Source organism: Rhodnius prolixus, unplaced genomic scaffold, assembly GCF_049639745.1.
Source record: "Rhodnius prolixus isolate KJV_2025 unplaced genomic scaffold, Rpr scaffold_14, whole genome shotgun sequence".
In the NCBI taxonomy this organism is placed as follows: domain Eukaryota; kingdom Metazoa; phylum Arthropoda; class Insecta; order Hemiptera; family Reduviidae; genus Rhodnius; species Rhodnius prolixus.
Genome location: NW_027411594.1, coordinates 6,371,910 through 6,395,873, shown reverse-complemented (window position 1 = coordinate 6,395,873; position 23,964 = coordinate 6,371,910). Strand labels below are relative to the sequence as shown.

Below are 23,964 nucleotides of genomic sequence, written 5' to 3'. Positions count from 1 at the left end.
TGTGAATTAAAAATTTATTCTTATATACTCGTATCGATCTTTTTTATTGAGAACTAGCCTGAAAGTGTACCAAATTTGAACAGTAAACAATAAATTTTCAACACGTTGAAACTGAGCAAATAAAGGTTACAGAAAAATTTCTCTGGAGACTGGAATATCAGTATTCATGAAGTGAAACCTGGTGAGGAAATATCAGAAGAAAGTTATAGCCTGGAAAATTGAACGCGACAAGATAAATAGTGGCACTAGTTTAGTTTACGTCACTCGGGAAAACTGTCAGCATATTTACTTTTATTTCCTAGTTTTCATGAGAAAAATGATTTTCTTTTTTTTTTAGGCCAAAAAAGAAAATGAGCATGACATTGAAAATTGAAATCGGAACCTTCTGTGAATTATATTAAATTATTGGTGTAAACTTTTTGCGGGTGAGAAAAATTATCTGGCGGGTAAAGTCACATGATTTTTTTCTTATTAATATTCTCACGGCTGAAAGGTTTCAGAGATTTGTTGGTTATCCTGTATTTATGATGGATTTAGTTTGGGAATAGTAGTGGTGCCATTTCCTTTTTTCCTAAACATTAGCTACAATATTCCAAGAATCAGCATAACCGCAATTAATTAATGTTGAATGAGTTGAATGCATAGATAATGGTACCAAAAATATTAGAGGAGAATCTCAAAATTAATTTACGCCTGTGGCTCTCGCTCGCGATTTGTTAAATCCATCTAACAAGGTACTTCTTGTCAAATAAGAAGGCTACTAATAAGTCATTGTACAAATTTGTCCCTTTTCTTTCTTTTTCTCTGCGTAGTGGTTAGTTCGGATCGTTGTTGATTGATGAGTATTATAGAGAAAAAAACAGAACAAATGTCGCGGAAGGTCCACGACAAAGTGATTGATTGCTTTTACTTCAATAGTAGTGGGAATGTACAGAATCACTTTAAAAAGTAGGGAGATGTAGCTACTTCTTTTGACATTAGTTAATGCAATCAATCTTAACATTAAAATAGGCGCCACGGCAGCCGAGCGGTTAAGACGCTAGACCCGCAAAGCTAAGATGTATTGTTGGTTAATGGATTCGATTTCTAGTCTAAACTTTGGATTTTATTTAATGGTTTTAATCTTGTAAGGCGCTCCATTAGCTGAGCGGTGATAGGCTAGACCCGCAAAGCTAAGATGTATTGTTAGTTTAGTGGGTTCGATTCTCCTAGTCTAGGCCTTGGATTTTATTTAATGGTTTTAATCTTGTAAGGCGCTCCATTAGCTGAGCGGCTATAGGCTAGACCCACAATGCTAAGATGTATTGTTGGTTAGTGGGTTCGATTTCTAGTCTAAACCTTGGATTTTATTTAATGGTTTTGATCTTGTAAGGCGCCCCATTAGCTGTGCGGTTATAGGCTAGACCCGCGATGCTAAGATGTATTGTTGGTTAGTGGATTCGATTTCTAGTCTAAACCTTGGATTTTATTTAATGGTTAATGTGAGAACTTAATAGTACGTATAATATGTCTGCTAGTCGCCTCCGTTCACGATACCTAATTGGTAATTGGAAGCCAGGCTGAAAGAAATAGACATTACTCTCTTTACTTTTAAACTTAAAATAAATTTTCTCCCTTAAATATAAGTTCCTAAAAATCCTTTCTCTTAAAGTAAGCAAGGACAAGTATTTAAGTTAGGGGCAAATGGTGACGTAGAGTTCCCTATAAGGCACGAAATCTGGTCCACTCAAAATATTTTTTCGGAAACCATAAACAATGTTTTTCAAATAAAAATTTAATTTAAGTACAAACGTTCTCGAAACACAGTTAAGACTACCATCTTTTTTTTTTTTTTTTTTTTTTTGAGAGAGAGAGAGAGAGAAAGGACTTTCTTCGACTCAGAGGACCTCAAAACGGATATTTCCGATTGAAAAATTCGGCAAGATCGAAACACTTCCTTTAACCTAATACAGGAAGTGAAAATACTTGAAATTAAAGGAGTAGATCTGTTTTTTCACTCATTCGTTTTCAAAATTGTCTAATACTTCTTCTTTTTGAACAAAAATCTAAGTAAGAGGCAACAAATGGATCGTATTTTATTTAGCCGGAAGTAGTATCATTATTGTCGCTCTGCGACCGTTTTCTAAGCGTAGTACTGCCACGGAGTCACCTGATTCTCTCATTACATGTTTATAGGGTCGGATAGTAGCCTCGTTACCCTAGGGTAGGGGGAAAACCTCGTCTAGAGTATTACTCTTCCACTTATATCAGACTTCCTGTGAACAGTTGATCCGTTTTAACTCCCATAGGGAAGGAAGTATTGGAATCAATATTTCTGATATTTTATTTTATTTTTTTTTTTAATATCGCGCGTAAAATATTCTTATTTGGAGAAAGGAAAAGAGCGGAAAAACCGTGGAGGTGGAAACAAACTGTTTACTGGCGTGTGAAATGAATACACCCCCACTATAATGCAACAGTAAGAAGATTTTCCGGAGGAAGATAGCTGCTGAAGCCCCCCCCCACTCTCTATCCACACAACTGGTAACTATCTGCTTGTAACCCTCATCAGATAAATACTTATATAAACAGTCAGCGCTTCGTACGCTTCGGATTTTATCCTGGTGCTTGATTTCCCATTTTCCAGCCTAGCAATGATTAGGGTTATTTTCCGGCCAATAAAACTCTTTAAAGTTTTTTTTTTTGTTTAGAGCATCTATTTGTATCTTCTCTGGTCACAGGAAGTTGCTACAATCAAAACTCATTTTTAGAAATAATAAAACAATAAACATTATTGGATAAAGACAGAATTGGATAGGTACGGTACTGCTGTGTGTGAGTAGTGGTTAAATTAATGACTTGTGAATAGCTGAGATTTAGACGTAAAGGGTTGGTTTTAGAAAGGATAGAGATTTGACTACAAGATGTAGCCAATGATAGCTACAAGGTGATGGAATTGGATATGGGGGGGGTTAGTTAGATTGGTCAACACAGGGAGTACCTTTTGTTAATAGATAGGGCAGAAGGATGTTGTTCTTAGTGCTTATGGTGTAGTTGGGGGCTGTAGGACCTTCTCCATCGCCTACACATCCTGTAAATCAGGTGGTTAGTTTGTCTCTGTGCGTGGGTGTTCAGCAGCATCCTTGACTCCTTCCAAGGACCTAGCTCTAGCTAGCTTAGACTTACCCCTTTAAGCAGCCCTTATACCTTCTACACCCACGGTTATAAATTTAGTATCTTTTCTGGACCAGATTTTCCTTCTGCTTCAGTAACTCTCTCTTGGTCGATCTCTCTCTCTCTACCAATCCTTTCCCAATCTAACTTCTTCTGGTACCAATAAACTTATCCTACCCCTCTTCCAAAAATTTTATCCCAATTTTATACAGAAAATAATTTCCCAAATCTTTATTTATGGGTTTTTCTTACTAAACTTTTACATAGCATTATCCGTTTTTCCTTTTTATTCACTGATAGTACTTCACGATATACATTTAGAGGTTTCTACCGTTTATTGCACTCTCTTATTTTTTCTTACTCCAAGCAAAGAGAGTAAAAGAAAAGGGCTTTAACAGAAACATTTGGAAAATTCCGCCGAATTTTTCATTCAACCTGAAGAACAATGAAGCGATTTTTAAAAAGTATTTTGAGAAAATGCCTTCAACAATCGATTCTTTGTACTACGTTAAGCCTATCAAATGTATATAAACACCTAGCACATTAATGTGGAAAAGCTTTCGCTGGGAAATTGGAAAATAAATTGGGTTTTCAGTGGGACTAATACTTTAAGCATGCTTTTAAAGTGTCATCTTAAAAATAAAATATTATTTCTCTGTCTAAAAAATATAAAAAGAGCAAGTCCAAAGAGGGTGCACGATAGACTTGGACTTAGCCTAAATATGCAAAAATAAAAAAGAAAAACCTACCGCTCAAAAATGAAGTGAAAATCCGTGGATTATTAAACCTAAAAACCTACCCATTTGGTTACCTTTTTTGGCTCCGATTAAACTAAACTATGCATCAGGGATTCTGTCGTTTTTCCATGAAAAAACCACTCGTTTGTAGCACCTAGTTTAAAATATATATTCTGTATGTGTCACCACCATTCAAAGGCTGTGTTGTCCACGTCTAGATCGGCAGACTTTACTTTCTAAGCTCAAAAGGTTACTTCATCAATAATTCTAAAGCTTTTAAACTTAGGATGAATAATTTATCTAGTTTTTACTTTTACACAAAGCTGGATGCTGGCTATAACTTCTCCGCCATTTTCTTTGCTACATCCTTTTACAGATAAAAGTAAAAAACGTTTTTTTTTGTAAATAAAAAAAAAAGCATTGTCTTTTGGATAATTAAGGTGGATAATTAAGAAGTAATTGAAAATGCAGAATTTTTCGGAAAAATTAAGGTCGCAATATCTCACCTTCTATTCGGCAGAAAACTGCGTAATTTTGACCAATTGAAGACAATGAACTCAACAATTGCTAGAAATATTAAAGTGAGAGCTGCAATATTAAAGGAGATACAGAGGGTTAAAAAATTAAGAATTTTACAAACACTCTAACTTCAAGCCGCAATATCTCACCTTCTATTCGGCAGAAAACTGCGTAATTTTGACCAATTGAAGGTAATGACTATCTCAACAATTGTGAGAAATATTAACGTTAGAGCTGCAATATTAAAGGAGATACAGATACTCTCAAACTTCAAGCTGCAATATCTTAACTTCTATTCGGCAGAAAACCGTAATTTTAACCAATTGAAGACAATGACGTAACTCTACAATTGAGAGAAATTCTGATTTCAAAAATTGATCACATAATTGCTATATACTTCCTTTAATGAGAAATATGAGGAAGCAATAAAAGTTATCTGAATCAGGGAAAAATTGCGACTTTAAATGAACTTTAAGTAAATAAAAACCGATGGATTCTCAGAAGTGTCGCCCTACACAAGGTTGTCTGCAGATCCAATGTCTGCAGTAACAGCCCTTCTGTTGGTATTGGACTCAGGCCAGGATGTTTTGTGAAAGAATGGCCCATTATTGCACCAGTTTTTGGTCCTTTGTAATCAGGTTTTTAAATTTAGGCCAAATAACAAAATGCTGGTACAATTTAAAACGTTTTTCTTCCCCTCCTTATAGAATTTTATCAATGGTTTTCGTCTGCCATTGTTCTGGCAATTTGGTACTTAATTCAATCAGAGGGTGGATATAATTTAAATTTTATAAAATGAGAGGCCTAGTTTTACTGTTCACTAAATCCAAGTAGACAGACATCATGACGGATATCCTTTTTAAGCACATCACAAATCAAATTTAAGGACATCATTTTCTCTGTCAAATTGAAATCATGAAGATATTGTATTTTGAAACCTAATTTAAAAATGCTGACAAATAAATAGTTACTAAAATAAATGACATAAAATATTGAATATTTATTTAGATGATGGATCTTATCCTACTTTTTTTAAAAAAATAATGCTGCTTCTATCCCATAAAGTAACAAATTTTTTAAAAAGAAATCCTGATTTTCTCTCATTTTTCAAAAAGAAATAATAAAAATAGTTTTAATAAATTAAACTGAACGGTGTAACGATTCCTCCAGCACGATACTTAGGACTGTACATTGACAAGAGAGACTCACGTGGAACCTACATACTCAACTGAAAAGACAAGACGTGTACAGACGCTATAAGCTAATTGACCACAGATCCAAACTCGACTTGAATCACAAACCGACAATTTACAAGGCACTGTTTTAAGACCCATATGCAGACATACGGAGCAGAAGTGTGGGGCTCAACCAAACTCTCTCTAACTCCAAAACGCCTGCAGACACTTCAGTCTAAATCATACAGGAAAATCCTGAATACTCCATACTACATTTCTAACCTTACCCATTCACACTGGACCTTCACATCCCTTTTGTCATCGATCTAATAAAGTCAAGGCTACTGCAACTTTCACAGCCTCCTAGCTCTCTCCATCCTAATCCTCTTGTACAACAACTCCTTGGAGACAATCCTCCTCGTCGCTTGAAGAGGAAGTGCCCTAGGACCTACTGATGTGAGTGTAATATCCACTGAGAAAGAGTTCCATCAATGGGTGGTTGCTCTTACATGACATTCATGAGAACTTAAAACCAGTTTCATCAAATTTACTTGATGCAACATTTGTTGCAGTTGTAAATGTGGCTAATAAAGTGGAAAATAAAAAAAAATAAATTAATATTATAAAAAAATAGGCAACTTTAATAAATATAAATTGCTAACCACACACACCTTGCTGCTTCCTGTTCCTGCTTCCACCTTCCGTACTAATCACTTCCTCTTTAACAGATCTCTGATTAAATCAAACCGGCCATTAACCTAACGAACTAGCCTGCCGAGCAAGGCCATACTCTCTAGGGAATAGGGTGGTTATTAAGGGTCACACCCACTCACTTATCATACTAAAGGATTTCAAAAGGGCAATAACATGGTATTGCCTGGGAATGGTGAGCTAAATCGATTCCTAAATTGACCTTAGTCTAAATATGGTTGTTGTTAATCGTTTACTTTGATTGCTTTTCCATGCGATTAGAAAATCTTGGATGATAATCTTTTTTTAGGCGGGGGGGGGAGAGGAAGTGTGTAAATGACCTTAATCACGACCGAGCAGTTATAATGAAAGTCGCAGGAAGTTCTCTGCGTTTCATTTTAGCTTGATGGAATAGCAGCCATTAATTTGATACAAAATCGATAAATTGTTGTGAAAATGCCATGACCAAAGAGATGTGTAAGCTGCAGGAAACACAGATGAAAAACAATCTGAAGGGAAATTCCGCTACATTCTATTTTAATGCACTTTTCCAGTCTTTTCTAACTTAACAAAACTTTCTCAAAACTGTTTATTGAATCAAAAGCTCAAAATATTCTGTAATGAGCAAAAACATTTTTGCGTCTGATGCTTAATAAACTAACCTAGAAATTACAGACTATAATTTCCGGAAGTAAGGCCTATAAGTTCTCTACTAGTCAACGAACCTAAGACCTTAAGTTCAATGTAGTAAATGTTTCTTTATTTAAACATAACCTTAATGGTTAGGTTTTGAGGTGATGACCTCAAAATCGCCTACATCCGGTATGTAGCGGAATTCAATTTTATCCTCCCCCAGAGAACGTTCAACTAAACAATAAAAACGAACATCTACTTCCCAATATGATTCCAAGTAATTCACCAAGACGGCTGAAGCGTCATTAAACATCTACATTAAAGCATTCAAATAAAAATAACATTTAAGGGGGACAATCTTTGGTTTTATCGTCTTCATTTAAGGTACCATCTCGCACCATAGATAATGATTTGATTAATCTACCTCTGACAATGGAAGAAAGTCCGAAATCGGTCAGGGTTACCAATAAACATGCCATGCTACGACGGATAAAATCAGGGATATTATCCAGCATTACCAACCTAACTACAGTTTCAACTTAAGAATTGAATTGCTCCAATCCACCAATACCGTTAGATTTTACTCATATATTCAAACAATTTGTGAATATACTTAGATAAAGTACAAACTACATATCTATGTATTCACATACATTTATTTATGTTATCTCTCTACATATAAATAACGATCTCTTACATAAATGTTTATATAAAATACTTTTTAAGAATGTCCACCCAGCCGTAAATGAATTATACACAATTGAGACGAGATGCTCTTAGCGGATGACGTCACTGATGGGGTGTATAGGGTGGGTTAGTCTCGCACTTTGAAGGTCGATCGTCTGTTCGGCCTTAATTTCAGCCCTTTTACGTCCACTTCCATTGCTGGATATTTTGTAAATGACCTCACAAATGACATTTATTAATTAAACGCTAAATATAATTAAAAAAATTATCTGATTAATTCATTGTAGTTAGTTTAATTGAATCTTTTGAAAATTGAGTTAGGAATCTGTGACTTTAGATCTTAATAATCTTACTGAGTTAACTTTATCTGAAAAGACATTAATTTGAATGAAAACTTTATTCTCAAGGCTCCTAGGAGCGCTATTTATTTATTTACTTATTTTTGAGCCACAATAGAGGTACATGTGACTCTGAATCTAATATCTGCTGGAACTAAAATGTCTTTCGAATAAAATTTTAGATTTTCATGTGAGCAAGGTGTAGGTAAAGTTTGAGACCCGGGGGCCATTTACCTTGGAAAAATCAATTCAGCAAACTAGCACTTTCGGTTGATAAATTGTAGATTGAATAGATTGATATATTGTAGATTGAATAGATTGATAAATTGTAGATTGAATAGATTGATAAATTGTAGAAGTAGTTTCAGAGATGGAAATTTCATAACCATGGAGAAAGTAGTGAAGTTGGTCTTTATATCGTCATTTGGGCCTTCCAACGCCTCTTCAGAGCTACAGACTTCCTCTCTTGTCAACTTTTCAAACAAAATGATAATTTAAAAGATTGATAAATTGTAGATTGAATAGATTGATAAATTGTAGATTGAATAGATTGATAAATTGTAGAAGTAGTTTCAGAGATGGAAATTTCATAACCATGGAGAAAGTAGTGAAGTTGGTCTTTATATCGTCATTTGGGCCTTCCAACGCCTCTTCAGAGCTACAGACTTCCTCTCTTGTCAACTTTTCAAACAAAATGATAATTTAAAAGATTGATAAATTGTAGATTGAATAGATTGATAAATTGTAGATTGAATAGATTGATAAATTGTAGAAGTAGTTTCAGAGATGGAAATTTCATAACCATGGAGAAAGTAGTGAAGTTGGTCTTTATATCGTCATTTGGGCCTTCCAACGCCTCTTCAGAGCTACAGACTTCCTCTCTTGTCAACTTTTCAAACAAAATGATAATTTATAAGATTGATAAATTGTAGGTTGAATAGATTGATAAATTGATGATTGAATAGATTGATATATTGTCTCCAATTTATTTGGAGATTTTATCTCCAAAAATACATATTTAACCTAATCTAATAGATCTGACCATTCCTCTGAAGTGGCCATTTTGGAGGAAAGTGTAAAAAAAGAAGAGCTAAATAAATATTTAGAATAAAATAAAAAAAAATTAAGGATAAAAAATGCACCACGAGAGAATATTGACTTAGTGATAATCCTGGAAATGAATCCTGTGGGATCTTATAGACGACAGACACACAGCTGCAATAAGTGGTCCAGGGCGCAGATCTTTCTGTCAGTCTAGAATTTCACTTTACTGCCTACAAACGAGCATTCTTCATTCGCAAATCTTGATGTATCTTCTCCTCTTCATTGCAGAGGCAGTTAGCTCCCCCTCTTCTCTCAGCTTTTCTTTTATCCCATTTCTTTTCTTTTTGCTCTTTCTAAACCCATCATTATCTTACATTCTCTCGTTATACCATTTATTGACTTCATGATTTCAATTTGTCAGAGAAAATGATAAATATGTTTTATTTGTAATGTGTTCAAAAGGATAGCCATCATGAGGTTGGCTTTGATGTTATTGAAAACTTTCGTTTAATATTGATTGCTGAAATCACAGATTTGTTTAATTTACAGATCATTAGATGTTATTTATTTATTTCCTTTTTGGACACGAAGCTTGCAGCAAAATCTAATTCTTAAATTTGATTGATTTGAACAGGATAGAACATGTTCGAAGCACGATCTGGATTTGTTACTAAAGAAAATTTAGAAAGCTTATAACTTATCATTGGGAAGGGGATCAATATCTTTGATTTTACCTGTCACAGCTCGCTTGTTTAAGGTAACCCTGACCGGTTTCAAAGACTCTCTTCCACCATCAGAGATAGAGTAATCAGTTTGGAAACTCGCATTGAGTCAGCAAGTTCAATGTGAGACGAAAACATAAATAAATCAAAGATAAAATCAAAGATTAATAACCAACCCAGCGGACATTTTCAAAATTAGATCAATGGTTAGCGTACTGGATGCGGAGATGGAATTCAGCTGCTTTCTAGCAGCTTCTTACTGCTCGCTGTCCCGTGATGGACTATGTTGTCTCTAGAACTTGAGACCACTGCCCGAAGGACGGTAGTATACTGGAAAAAGCTCCGGGAGACCTCACAAGTTAAGTCTAATTTTTAATTCTGTCATATAGAGTGATCCAGTCGCTACTTTGGATTGCACTCCTTATCTAATAGTAAAACTTAGCTGCGAGGGGCGCTGACAATGAATATGGCGTAAAAAGTCCTCTGTCCACTTTGGGTAATGGGGCTTTCTATTTATTTATTAGTTTTAAATTTCAAATGGGAAGGGGGACTGATATATATTTTCATGCACTGGCGCCTTGCACCCACGCGGTGGCACTGGGTGGTGAACTCGTCTAATCGACTAATTGTTTCCTCCTGCTCAGGGGAATCCACCCTGAACTCATAAACCCACACAAATTTATAACCCATCTTGAATCAAGTTTTCCCAGAATAATGATGTTTCCTCTAGCAGTGGTACACTTCCGTTTGTTTGTGGGAACCTATTAAGAAAATTAGGAAAAATAATGGCGCCTCCCTCTCCTTACCCTAACTTTGTGAGAACAAGTAAAAGGATGTAAAATTGGAATTATGATTTTTGCCTATACACTCACTAAATACACAATAAAAGCATCTTAATTTCGTTTATATTTTGTCTCTCTGTATTATATATATAAATATATATATATTCATCGAAGGTGACCCTAATATCGATTTGCAGCCGGCAACATGCCTACATTTATTCTTTTGAAGCCAGTGCCTTTTATATCTAAACAATCAGTGGCACATAGGCTTTTTTAACGTTCTTTTTTTTTATAATTATTATATTTATAAAATTTATTGTCCTTTAAAAATGGCGTTCTAGTCAATGTGGGAAGATATAGATAGGTGGACTCTGACTAAGTGTTAGGGCATAGCAGTGTTTGGTTTTTTTTGGGGCACTTTGTAAATTGTAAGCAAGAATTATAAACGTCTTGTGAGTTACGATAGCTGAGCGGTTATAGGCGAGACCCGCAATGCTAAGATGTATTGTTGGTTTAGTGGATTCGATTCCCAGTCTAAACCTTGGATTTCATTTAATAGTATTTAATAATGTAAGGCGCTCCGTTAGCCGAGCGGTTATAGGCTAGACCCGCAAAGCTAAGATGTATTGTTGGTTGGTGGATTCGATTCCCAGTCTAAACCTTGGATTTTATTTAATGGTTTTAATCTTGTAAGGCGCTCCATTAGCTGAGCGGTTATAGGCTAGACCCGCAATGCTAAGATGTATTGTTGGTCTAGTGGGTTCGATTTCTAGTCTAAATCTTGGATTTTATTTAATGGTTTTAATATTGTAAGGCGCCCCATTAGCCAAGCGGCTATAGGCTAGACCCGCAATGCTAAGATGTACTGTTGGTTAGTGGATTCGATTCTTCAGTTCTAGATCTTGGATTTGATTTAATGGTTAATATGAAAACTTTACAGTAAAGTATGTTTGCTAATCGACTCCGTCCACAATACCTAATTTGGTAGTTGGACGTAAAGTCCTTCTGATGTCTTGTCAGTTTTCAACCCAGATTTAAAAAAAATAATCATTTTGTGACATTATTAAAGTTCATCTTAATTGTAAATACTTTTTGTTTGCATATTCTCAGTATATTCAATTCTTGTGCAAACAACGGATCATTGATATCTGTGGAAAAGTGTTGAGTGAAATATTCTAGCCCGGAAAGATTTATTTTCACTAAACCGGATGCATCTAATTTGAATTCAATCAATCAAGTTCAATCAATTTTGACAGTATAACAATTAAGTGGGTGGGTGTATGAGAGGAATTAAGTCAGTAGAAGTGGTAATTCCGGGTGAATCGATTGAGCTGACTGTAAACAAAGCCTAGCTTAATAGCTCAGTTATGCTGACTGATCGATAATCAATCAGAATGAAGATGTTTGCATAGTTAATGGCAAGTAAAACGTGCTTTTTTTTTTCTTTTTTTTAAAGTTGGTATAACAACTCCAAGTTTATTTAGAAAGATCAAAAGCTTGTAAGAAGAATACAAACTTCTCAGCTTGATGTATTAGAAAGGTGACTTAGAAGAGCATTTCTTCTAAGCGGTTTGTAGTGTTGAAGTGGAAGTGTGATTGTTATTGGTGATAAGCTCCTTAAGGAGAGGAGGAGTTTGTCAGCTGGTACTCCTTCTCCTTTAACGGCTGTTGGCAAGTCCTCAAACAACTCTAAGTACTTTCCTTCTTATCAACTTCAGGGCTGGAAAAACTCCTCCTTGCCCTGGAGTTATTTTCAAACACTTTTTTTTTTTAACAGAACTTAGGGTCATTTTGTTGCTTTGAGTTTTTCTTTTTTTTTTTAACCTATTTTATTTCAAGACACGTTTATCCCCACTAACTTGCGAATCTTGCGGTGCCACGCTTACGATTAAACATAGTTTTACTAAATGCCTGACTCACTTAGGATGTCATACAGGCTGTCCAACATTATGACAGTACTTTTTACCGGATGACTCCAGCACGACGACGATAGCCGAGCGGGATAGAGGGCGAGGCCCTCAAAAGCTCCTAATTATTACTGATGATTATATTGAACAATCATGAAGATTACTTCCTTCCTATTTTGCATTTTATACTAAAGATTTTTTATATTTAATTTTTTTTTTTAATTTATTTTGTAATTTACAATCTGTATACATCGTATACAATAAATAAATATGGAGAGTATAATGAACTGGTGCGGGAGGGGAGTACGAGGAGGAGAGAAACTACCCAGCGGTAGCACTCTCTATAGGAGAGAGGAGAATGTGAAGAGGAGAGTTTGAGGAGGATAGTGTGAGGAGGAGAGAGGACTGTAAGGAAGTCGCGGGGCCACTGGCGATTCCGTCGTCGAGAAGTATTAGGGATGTCAGAGGTAGCGAGAGACAGTACAAGAGGATTACAGCTAGTCGAGAGAGTAGTATGGAACTTTTGGTATTTAGTCTTGACGAGTTGGTCTATGAAGGGAATGTTGAGGTCGTTGTGAAGGGTGAGGTTAGTCACCGTAGAAAGGAGCGCCAGCTATCTGTCGGAAGAGTTTTGACTGAAATGTTCTGTACTGTCCGTATGTTTGTAGGTTTGGCTGAACCTCACACAGTTCTATAATATTCACTTCGGCGGTACATATACTAAAATATTTAAAAAATAAATCTGAATTCAGGAAAAAGATAATGCTTGTTTAAAAAGCTGAAGAAAGAGATAAAATTTGGTCCAATTTGATGTAAGCTTGGATGTAAGATTGGTTCCTTTTGATTCATATTGAAGATAAGTCTTCTTTTGAAAATGCCCTTCAAGGAAGTGCCCTGCAGCTAAACTTTGGCCCTTTTGCAAACTTATGTGGATCAGAGTTCAAGGGACAAAACGTTGTTCTATCAATTTTTCGAAGTCGATGAAAGCCCCCCCGCACAGCTGTCTTGATCACCAGCCTAGATTGTGTGATATGTACATTTTTTGTTCACCTTATCTCTTAGCATGTTTTTCCGCCTTGACAATCTCCATTGCAACTTCCCATGTTCTCTCACCAGAAATATTACTTCCGTTGATATTTTTTTTTTTTCTTTACCTCCAAACCACTTCCGCATTTCTTTTACGCTATTTTAGTTCTATATAATGCACAAAGTTTTTGTTTGATACAGCTTATCGCTGTTTCTTTTTTGTATTTTCTGATTTATATTATACATATTTTGGGGGGGGGGGGGTAAATTAATATTTGATAATATTCTGGTGTAAAAACTCACATGACTTCCTTAAAGATTGACTCATAAATTATTTTCAAACTCGTCAAAATATTTGACCCATATTAATTATCTCAATCAAAATTATGGTTTTTGTAGTTAAAACAGTAACGTTACAATGAAGTCCATCTCCGTGGCAAAGTCTACAGAATAGTCTGAGAGCTTAGCTTAGAAAGTAATAAGTTTTTAATTGGGTTTTAATAGTTTTGATCAATTAGCTACTTCTTTCTTTTTGTTTAAATTATGCCACGTCATAATTTAGGAGATCAGCTGATCTAAATTGCCTTTGTTTCCGATCTATTGATTGAGTCTGCATTTTAGAAGGACTCTTTTGTTTTAAGACAAATTGTTTTAACCAATACTTCTTATACTTTAGTAACTTTTAAAGCTAGTAAAATGTTTAATTGGACTTTAAATTCATGTTAATTTTTTGTAGCTATTTCTGTAATTTTTTTTCACCCTTATTAAGTGTAAAATTAATTAGTTCATTAATCCAATTAGGCAATTAATTAATTGCCCTTAGAACTCAAACGCCTAACATACAACACTATCCTCCAACCTATGTGGACATTAAGGACAGTTGTGGGGTTCAGCTAAACCTACAAACATACGGACAGTACAAGACATTTCAGTCAAAACTCCTCCGACAGATAGCTGAGGCTCCTTTCTACGGTGACTAACCTCACTCTTCACAACGACCTCAACATTCCCTTCATAGACTAACTCGCCAAGACTAAATACTAGAAAATTCCATACTACTCTCTCGACTAGCTCTAATCCTCTTGTACTGTCTCCCACTTCTTCTGACATCCCTAATACTCCTCGCCGACTGAATCGCCAGTGGCCCCGCGACTTCCTTGTAGGCTGAGACCTAAATCATTATTCCCTCTCCTCACATTCTCCTCCCCACATCCTCCTCTCTCCTATAGAGAGTGCTACCGCTGGGTAGTTTCTCTCCTCCTGCTCTCCTCCCGCACCAGTTCATCATACTCTCTCCATATTTATTTATTGTATACTGTATACAGATTGTAAATTACTAAATAAATTAAAAAAAAAAAAATTAGTCGAATATCAATACCAAAACTAAATTAACTAATGGAAATTTTCCGCAGAGAAAATGCCAACACAAAAGTGTAATCATAAATTTGGCGGATATAAAACCCACTTAGAATATAACTGCCGTAGTAAGCTTTCCGAATTAAATACAAAACACACAGCCTCTATGATAAAAAGTATGTAATAACAGTAGTATAAGTTGGACAACCTGGATTATTATTGCAAAATGGCTGCAGGAAACAGAGTTAAACTTGAAAGTGTCTTTTGGGATAATGTAATAATAAATTTTAGTTTATTCCTCTATTTTTCCCCTATTTTCTTAGTAGCTAAAACTTTTTTTTTTATTTTTCTCCTGTCAGAAAAGAAGGAAGAAAAAAGAAAAACTACTGAATACAATAATAATTTCCAATAACTTTAGGGGAAAAAGTTCTCGAACAAAAGAACAAAACTGCCACAATGTATCTATAAAATTGGACGTAAAAAAAGGGTTTCCTTGTCTTTCTTAAAAGTAGCAAAACTTTAGTTTTGTCCTTAAATATGCCCTTTTGTGATTCTCTTTAATGAAAATAAAGTTGTTTTTTTTGAGGCGAATATTTACAAAAAAAAGTATGTCTGTTTGCATGTATGTCACAATATAAAGCGTTTCAATAGGATGAAAAATTAATGCCAGTTTCAGTCAATATAAACTTTATTATGCCGCGAGCTTTCGACCTAGGGACTAGGTCACATCTTCAGGGCTGTGGAACATGTTTACAGTGTGTTAACAATAATTATATTACAATGAATATGTATAATGTAACGAAAATTTACAAAAATATTTACCTAATTTATAATATACTGTTTTACATCATTAGAGGGTTGGTGTGTCTTCTGTCTTGCCTGTTCATGGACTGAATGTGATCGGTCTGTGTGTGTGATATGTGTTTAGTTGTAAGGAAGTCAGTGTTGCCAATTGTCAAGTATTTTGTGGTAAGTTGGCGTATATACGAATGTTGTTTAAATTGTTGGTGTCAGTTTTGGAAATTTAGACTGTTTTCTGTCTTACGTATGTATATCATTTCTACACTGATTTCAACACTGACTTCCTTACAACCAATTACAATCACACACAGACCGATCACACTCATGACATAAGATACACCAACCCTGGAATGATGTAAAACAGTACATTGTAAATTAGGTAAATTTTCGTTACATTATACATATTCATTGTTAACACACTGTAAACATGTTCCACAGCCCTGAAGATGTGACCTAGTCCCTTAGGTCGAAAGCTCGGCATTATAAAAATATATCAAGACTGAAACTGGCAGTTATTATTTCATCCTATTGAAACTATGATTCAGTCACCAAAAATAACGAACAGTAATAAAGCGTTTCTTAAATTAGAATAATATATCTACGAAGAGTACTTTTAGGTTATCAAATTTTAGATTTGGTTCAAATAAGATATTAATTTGACTTCAATACCATAATTGTTCCTTATAATAAAAGAATAACTTCAAAAGCTCAATTTTTCTTTAAGATTTTGAGACAATCAATTTACATACGTGCTTGCACAAACATCTAGAACACAGATTCAGTGGGCCGAGTATTTCCGGTGAATCACAATATACAAGATTTGACGCCATTACTTCCTGTTCCCCTTCAGTAGAAAGTGGCAGTAATAAAACATTTTTTTGTTTAATTAAAAATTAAACCTTAACAATTAGGTTATAGTTCAAATAATTTTAAAGATAAAAAAAAAAAAAAATAACGCTGCCGTGACCAGGATTCGAACCTGGGTTATTGCGGCCACAACGCAATGTCCTAACCACTAGACGATCACGGCAAATCGAACAGCTGGTGAAAGTCTATTCGTAGTGGAATATCTTACCTGCATTTACACCTGTTCACCTTGGATTTATTACTTCTATTTTATAATGTTAGACCTAGTTTTCGAATTTTTCTTAAAAAAAAAAAAAAAATCTGATGTAGACCCTCCCAAAATTGTATCTTAAAAAAAATCTAACTTACAAAACACCGGAAATCCGGATTACGTTCAACGTTTTCTACTACACATTCTTAATGAATAATTAATGCTCAATGAAGAAATAGTTTATTGAATTACTTTGAATGAAATTACTTGGATGAATGAAATGACTCTAAAATTTCTCATTCCATTGAGTGGAAGAATAATAATTTCATTGATGATAAATTTAGACCAGTAAAATTTCAAAATTATACCGTACAGGAAACCGCCAGAGAAACTTTTTATTACCTCATTATCACCTCATAATTCATGCATTTATCAGAGACATCATGATGTGGATCGATATCTTTAGAGAAAATTAACTTCCTAATTTATGGAGTGTAAAATTGCCTACCTCACCCACCCCCCGCACACAATTTCATTGATGATCGGTAATAAATAATGATTGGCCTTATTATTTTTTTCTTTATGATTAATAGTTGTCTGGGAAGTTTTGCAGGTTTTGACAGGTGCAATTTTCTAAACGTTTATCTGAATGAAATATTTATTTACTATCGTGTTGTTGATTGGCTATCTAATAGCAAATATATATTAGTTTTTAAGGCAACGCCATTTTGTTTTTTTTATAAACCTTTATTGTGTTTAGATTTTTGTCCTGTAACTTTGTAACTTTTAACGACGATTTTTCTTTTATGTGATTGAACTGGGAGAAAATACTGCTGAATTGACTGTTTGGAGTACCTACAAATAATGTCAGGGAAAGCACTGTGCAATTTAGCCGTACGTATCGATCGACCTACAGTTATCGATGGTGATTTTTAAAGAAATATCGTAGAAGCTAACCTATCTCAGAAGATCTCCAAGGAACCGAACATTAACCACACTGGTTCTGAGGTTGATCAATTGCATTGGAAAGGTGAAAAAGAAAATTCGAAAATTGGGAGTCCATGATTTGAAAGGTCGGTCTAAATGGGGCTCCATTTGAAGTTTATTCTTCGGTAGATTTTCACGACAAAAATGACTCATTTTTTAACCAGTTAAGCGAGTTTAACGTGAATACACGTCAAACCAAATCTCTATTAAGGTGCGTTAGACGTGCATACACGTTGTGAAAAAATATGAAATTGCCATTAACTATAAAAACTCGAAATTTCAATAAAATACAATAAGAATACTATTTGGTGGGATGTTTCCTTTATCTAACCAATAGAACTGCGGTGGGAGTCAGCCAAATGACCAAGTGGTTTGTACATGTTTGGTCTCCACATTAGAGATTGGGTATTACCTCACACAAATAGAAGCTCTCAACCCTTGTGCAATGCCCGTTTTTACCTTAGATAGAGATTCAGACCTCCATACGAGCATGATTTCATTTTGCACAGAATTCAAAGCTCTTTTCTTCCTTGTAAAAACTCTTACGCGTCCCTAGTTAACTATAGCAATGCATACGTGAAGCGGTGCAAGATTTTTGAATGAGCACAGAAAGCTCTGTGCAATCTCAAGCTCTAGAAATTGCAGAAAAAGTCGATTGCAGTGACTATTACGACTATTGTAAACTTATGGTTGTTTTGCCCTCCTGCGTTCGACGTGGATACACGTCATTGTCTGATTTTAATTCCGCACACTGTGGGTTTTTTTTAAAAAAAACTAAATTCCACACTTAACTGGTTATATCGAATGATATCTTTGTAAGAAAATGTGGATTATTTTACGGAGATAGGAAATATTTTGAATTCTTGTTGAACAAGGAAGTGGCCCTTCTTAAACACTTTTTAAAATGCCAAACCAATCACATCCGGCGACCGTATCTATGGCATTTTAACGCCCGTCCTAAAAGTCGAATGCGTTGTGAGGGCGGAAGTCTCAGCCATCATACTCCTCTCTTTCCCCCTGTCCACGGATTATCCCATTTTCAGGCAACTAGAAAACTTCCTTACTTGTATAATCACCAGCCAAAAATCATTATTTGTGAAATCCATTGAATTCCAAAGATCGAATTTGTTTACTAATAGACTTATTGCTTCTTTTTTTTTTTGGCAAGGTTTGCCAATACTGTTGGTGCTTATTTCGATATCACCAAACCTAAAACTTAACACGATAAATTAATTTCTAAATTCTGGAAAAGTGACAATCTTTTTTTGGGTGAATGATTCACAGAATGAGAAAGATTATTGCAAATGTCAATTATTATGTTTCATTTATTTTTTGGCAATTTGTTTGGAGATAAGCCCTGAAGATGGCCTAAACTCCTGGGCCGCCAAAACTTGGCAATAAAATGAAATAAAATAAATAAATATTGATGACTTTCTTATAACCTTCTTACTTTATAACCAGAAGTTATTATTAGAATACGTAATTATATAAACGGAAGGAGTAAACACACTGCGGAAAGATAGGGGAAAAAAATCAATAATGTAATACAAGTACGTAACGTTAGACGGAAATCGTTAAAAACCTAAAATTTCCGTGACTTACACGACGACAGAAAGATTGAGCAAGGCTGAAGGTGGTGGAACAAGTTGAAGTAGCGGTAGATTGCCGCATAGGATTCGCGTGCTAATTTCACACTAACTGTGAAGAAAAAAAAAGGTCGAAGGGTTTGTATATATATATATATGTAATGGTGAAACGGGTACTTTTCCATTGTGTAGGTTTTTTCCTTTATTTATTCTGGAGTGTTGAACTTGAGATAGACGGGAAATATATTAACTTGCGGACCCGTCCGACCTCTACTAAATTTAACCAACCAATTATATCGTCTAAATTACTTGTCTTAAGTTGTTTTATCTCTCTACTGAGGGCGTAAAAGATAGAAATTAATTAAAAGAGAATATACAATTAAATATGATTAATTTATACACATAAACAGAGGCTCATTTATACATAATTTTCACGTTCTCCCACTTCAGGAAGAGAGTAGTATTGCAATCGTGTCAAATTTTCTGGAATATCCTTTTTTTCGCCCCTAGGGAACGAAAAGTTATTCTTGTATTTATGGAAAGGTCTCTCTCTCTGTTCGTGTGTAAACAAAATATCACAAAAATGAAACAATCACAGGAAACAGGAACTTTGTATGTCCACCAAAGGACTAGCCAATCACATTTTGGCTACAAACTCTTAACCGGAAGTTAACCCCACTTAACAGAGGAGATTTAACAATTTAATTTTGGTTCCTATTAGATGATTGGGATATTAGATGGTTCCCGAATAAAGTGCTTTTTTTTAGTATAATGAACGGTTCTATTTCTTTCTATAAACAGACTTTTTTAATATTGTGGTCAATATTGTGCTCTGAAAAGAGCTCAGGTTACTATTGATCTTAGGTTTTGACGCCCTCGGACTCGCTTCGGCGGTACATATACTAAATTAACAAATATACGAGTATATGTATTTGTATTATTCACAAATAATATACATAATATATAAATATTCAAGCACGTGTATGAAATTATTAGGGTAGTTTCAATAATTGATTTTAGCTAAAGTGGAGGAGTTATTATTTATTAATAAAACGCGGGCGCCGGCTAATGCAGAGTTATTACACGTGATTTACACGTGACACCATTTACTAAACCACAGCAACGCTAACACTGCCGTACATTGGAACAACATTGTTCCATATTGTTCTTTTATGCAATAAACTATTTATCCATTGTACTTCCTGTTTTGAGCGTTAAATGTTTTCTCTTGTTCGCCATATTTACATATGTAGCCATTTTACTCGTATTTTCTAACCATTAAAACATAAAACTTAACAGGGAAAACTCATCATATAAAACTTACTTTTGTAACATTAAATTATAAGTTTTTTATTAAATGTTCGTTTCGTAAATCACCACGTTTACGTATTAAATGCTTGAGTCGAAAACGTAGTTTTTTAAACTTGTAGTTCTGTTTTGTGCGTATTGTTCAGCTTAACTGAACTTGTTTTTATACTTCCAAGCTAGCTGAAACAAACAGCTAGAAATTTGATCCAAAATAGAACCACTGGAAGTACCCATTTTTTAGCATTTCCTCGCATTACTAAGCCTAGCAAGTATTGCGAGACTGGCTGGTTTCCTCACGGGGCATCTTCGACTCAAAAAAAAAAAGCACCAAAAGAAGCTGGGTCTAGGAATGTAATGGTCTTGTAAGAAATCTCTGGGGGAGATGATAGAAACTCTAGTACATCATCCTGCGATGATATTGTTCAAAGAAGTTGGCAGACGAATCTAGTAAGGTACAACCTCCTTGGCATCCCTTAGATATCTGTGGCCTGGAGGAGGGACTTGGCTCATAACAGATCTTAAAGGTTGCTGTGTTTTTTTTGCATTAACCCGGAGAAGAAACTACACGTTTGAAAATAGTTTGTTAGTTAGACCCGCAAAGCTAAGATGTATTGTTGGTTTAGTGGGTTCGATTCCCTGTCTTAGGCCTTGGCTTTTATTTAATGGTTAATAAAATAAATTTTACAGTAAAGTATGTTTGCTAGTCGCCTCCGACCACGACACCTAATTTGTGATAGTTGGACGTTAAGCCCCGCCTGAAAAAATAGGCGATTACTTTACTTTACTTTAGTTTATTAGTAAGAGTGGAAGACAAGATAAATTCCAATTTCAAAAGAAGTCTGCTTGGTTTTTAGAGTCTTGTGTGAGTTTTTAGGCCAGCGCCTCTTAATTAAAGTAATGCCTATTTTTTGTTTTGTTTTTAAGGGCACCAAGTTAGGTGTCATGGACGAAGGCGACTACAAAACGTACTTTACTATAAAGTTCTCCAATTAAACATTAAATACAATCCAAGGCCTAGACCCGTGAATGGAGCCCAGTACATATTGGCTTTGCGGTATCTCTCCTCTAACCCACGGCTATCGTGGCGTTTCTAATTAAAATGTTAGCCGGAATCCATTTTGAATTTTAAACCGGATGGAAATGGGAACGTAATAAATTTTAGATTATAAGTAAATTCTGACAATGCTCGTACAAAGCAAAAATTGATCTTTTTCTAAGTATAACCTTCTTATTTTTACTGTTATTTTTCAAGTGGCAAAATGGCCTCTTTTAAAATAAAGTAATAAATTAAAAGCAACAGCGAAGTTTAGTTAAATTGAGATGAACACGGTAGGCGATGGTGCTGCCACCTATAAGATAACAGCAAGATATATTGTAAACATTGTCACCTAGAGGCGGTAATCTCTCATGGGGGCAAAACAGCAGAACAGAAAAAGTTTCAAGTTAAAACTTTTGCAGAGTGTTTGCAGTGGAAACTGGCTGTTGGGAAATTAATACAGTTTTTTCCAAAACATTCTGGGAGGTTTTTCTCTTTTTTCTTCATTACTTTAAAGCTTTTAGTTCTTATTAGAATTACAGGCTTCTTAATGAGATTTTACCATTCATAAATCTTGGAGAAAATTTGAGGGTGTTTTTTTTTCCCCAGGAACTTTGGGGGCTCTTATTTAGTTGCATTAAACAAAAAGGGGGGCCGCTGAATATCCAGTCCAATACCGTAACTTCCTGTTAGGCTTTAAGGCTGACCCAATCATAACTATTTTTATACAAATGAAAACATCAGTTTTATTAGTTTTTTTGTAGCTATTTTTCATCTTAGTAATGCAGCTTTCATAATTTATTAGAGCAATAACGTTAATACGCAAGAAAATGTAACATAAATCATTAATTAATGAAAGAAAATATTAAAATAAAATTCGTGCTAATTAGAATTGCCTACGAGCCACTTGAAGAAATTAATTAAAAAATAAGATTAATTTTCTTTTCATAAAACACAAATAATTTTTTTTTAGAACTCTTAACTTTGTATTAAAATTCTCCAATTTTTAATTTTAATTAATATCGCCCAACAGTTTGATAAACTGAACTTGTATCTTGTATTAAAGAGAGCCTTAGCAGCAGTAAGGTTCTACTATACTTGCAACACATTGATGTATTGCGTTACAAGTATAACCCATTGCGTGTTTTGAGCCTGATTGAGTTGGGCAATATTGTTGATTTTAACCATTAGGTATAACCCAAATCTTTTTCTTTTTCTGTACCTGGCCATTTTTCCGATATTCATGCATTATCAGAGATTGGTTTTATAGAATTTGAATTCTATTTTAAAATTTGTCTGTAATACAATAATACTTACTGACTTGACCAGAGAGGATATACTCCAAAATTTTTTATATCTCATTGTAGTAGGTACTTTAAGCTAGGCAGGTGGTTAATCATGTTTGCCGAGTGATTAGTGGCATGCAGGAAATCAAGTGGTTTAAAGATGAGAAAAGGAGATTTATGTTTAGATAAAGTGTACAAGGAAGTTTGAAGAATATCTTCCGGATACCGGAAGCTTTATTTCAAAAAAATTCACATGATCGTATTACTTCGTCTTTCTGGAAGGAACCTTAATTTCTTAATATCTCTAGAAAATTCCTTAAAAAAAAGATCTATTCCCTAAAAGACTTAATTCTTTTAACTTTGTTTTCTAGACTAGAATTTTCTCAAGTAATTTACTTTAACTTTATATTTCATGTAAATGTAAAAAACGCGAAAAAAGAGATAAGTAGATTAGAAAAAGTTCGAGGGACTTTTTTTTTAAGTATATAGGGAAGACTTAAAAAAAAAAAAAAAAAAATACAGTTGTTGCTCACCTTAACAATTCTACATACTAAAACCTATAATTTCCATTTAATACTTTTCTCAACAGACATTTCTGGGTAATTTGTTCTGTACAATGTGGGTGTGAGGCCAACTGACTTGAAATAAGGGCTGAAGATAAGATGGTTAGGACTTCAGACAACTACCTTACTCTCGTTCCATGGACATGTGGAACATACCACCGGGTATCCTTCAGCAGGAATGTTAGTCTAGGAGTTGCATGCCAAACATTCTGTAAATCTCCTCTCTCACTATGCTGAACATTTAATTTAAATTTTGTTTGCAAGAAATGCGGCCAATGATTTCAATAGTTATGTAACTTTATTAAACAGTTTCTCCCAGATTTTGATTATCCAGATTATTAATCCTATTATCCAGATTATCCAGTTAAGCGAGAGAAAAATTAATTACATATTTTTCATGTTTTTATTTGAATTTTTTTAATTAAAGGCGGCTTTAACATCTCAGATAATTGGCTTTTGTTTATTGCATTGCTCAGGTCCTCTCGTTACAGTCGAACACTGTCCATAACCAGACCTTGAGCTGTAAGAGGCTCCTAGCAAGAGAAAATCTAAGGGAGCAGTAGCTGGATTC

At 34.7% G+C, this 23,964-nt stretch overlaps 1 protein-coding gene and 1 non-coding gene across 12 annotated transcripts in view; one reads left to right on the top strand and one right to left on the bottom strand.

The window, feature by feature from the left end:
* The window catches only part of LOC141451744 (anoctamin-7-like), a 132,321-nt gene that overhangs the window by 29,483 nt on the left and 78,874 nt on the right, over positions 1–23,964 (top strand). The window lies entirely within an intron of this gene.
* Positions 16,529–16,600, bottom strand: TRNAH-GUG (transfer RNA histidin (anticodon GUG)). Its single transcript has one exon. It is a non-coding gene; the product is annotated as a tRNA-His (tRNA).